This window comes from Pteropus medius, unplaced genomic scaffold, assembly GCF_902729225.1.
Source record: "Pteropus medius unplaced genomic scaffold, Ma_sr-lr_union100, whole genome shotgun sequence".
Classification (NCBI taxonomy): Eukaryota; Metazoa; Chordata; class Mammalia; order Chiroptera; family Pteropodidae; genus Pteropus; species Pteropus medius.
This window is the reverse complement of record NW_024345601.1, coordinates 8,874,301-8,875,729: the sequence shown is the minus strand read 5'-3', so window position 1 is coordinate 8,875,729 and position 1,429 is coordinate 8,874,301. Positions and strand designations below refer to the sequence as shown.

General features: G+C 36.5%; 1 pseudogene; it reads right to left on the bottom strand.

Annotated features, from left to right (window-relative positions):
* Positions 1-678: 678 nt before the first annotated feature.
* Positions 679-797, bottom strand: LOC120612073 (uncharacterized; annotated as a pseudogene).
* Between the last annotated feature and the right edge of the window lie 632 nt (positions 798-1,429).

Here is a 1,429-nt window from a genome sequence, read left to right as displayed (position 1 = left end):
TTCCTCTTTTGCATACTGTTCTTGATGAAAAGCCACAGGTTATGATGGTAAGAAGCTACTAAATAACAATTTAAGGATATATTGCTGAAAATGGGATGGAAAAAAGAACTGTTATATTATTGTTTCAAACCTTAGTAAACCATTGCCCAAATTGTTCTAAATTCAAATTGGTCACTTATGACAAATAAGCAATACTTTGGACCAAGTTTTATTCTCTTTTCTAAAACTCTAACATTTGAGATTATAATTAGCTAAATAGAGTCTAACTCAAGACAAAATTACCTTCTGTTAGCCTTGACATTAGAGCAGTTGGAGGAAAGAGACTTCATGTTCTGCAGTTGTCAGAAGAGCACAAATCTCTTAAACCTGTGACTAGTTACCAGCTAGCACCTGTTAAAACAATCAGTCTTTTGTGAAGATCAGTTAAGTACAAGGTATTTTGATTCACTATCTCTAATTCTCATGGCAACCAAGCAAGAAGGTATTATTATCACCCTATTTTAGAAACCAGCAGATTATATGTGCCCCAAATCCAATAGCTAATAAATAACTACTGGAGTTAATTTATGAAGTCAAGTCTTTCATTTATTTATTTATTTATTTTTTTAGGCAAGGCAACCCTTGGTTGACCTCACAGATTGCAAGGACCTTGTCAGCTTACAATTCTTTTTTTTTTAATGCCTACAGCACCTGGTCTTCCTAGGTCGTCTCCCATCCAAGTACTAACCAAGCCCAACCCTGCTTAGCTTCCGAGATCAGATGGGATCGGGCTTGTTCAGGGTAGAATGGCCGTAGAAAGAAGTAAAGTCTTATTGGTTCTATAACCCATGTTCAATCTACTACTAACTTATAGTGTTCTAGCTTTAATTTATAGCATACTTTAATGAAATGAAACTTACCTGGAGCCCCGATATATAAAGCAGGTAAAATAGGAGTGGCTCTGAACTTGGAGGAGAAAGCCTGGAACCCTACTACTGAGATCCCTTCCTCATCTCCCAACCCTCTTGCAGCAGCCCCAGGTGCCTTAATGGAAATTTGGGGCTCTGTGAAAGCCCTGTGTTAGAAATTCTATTGTAGCAGCATCCTCCATCGCAATGTGAGTATTCTTATGCATATCAGAGATCACAAACCGGGATGCCTACAGGTACTCCCAGCACAGCCCCACTGTGCCTTTGAAGTAAATGGAAGTTTCTTGATCTCCTCCTGCCATCAGCTTTAAAGTTATAGGTCTCTGTGGACTGATGTGGTTGATTTTTATTAAATTTTAATTTCTGAATTTAAATTCCAAATTCAGAATATTAAAGAATACTAATGAAAGGCAATGTAAACACAATAGACAAGAAAAAGAAAAAAAAGAAAGATCTCATTTAACAAACATGGTATAATACCTAGAAAGGTGACACTATATACATTTTTGTGTATTTTATAG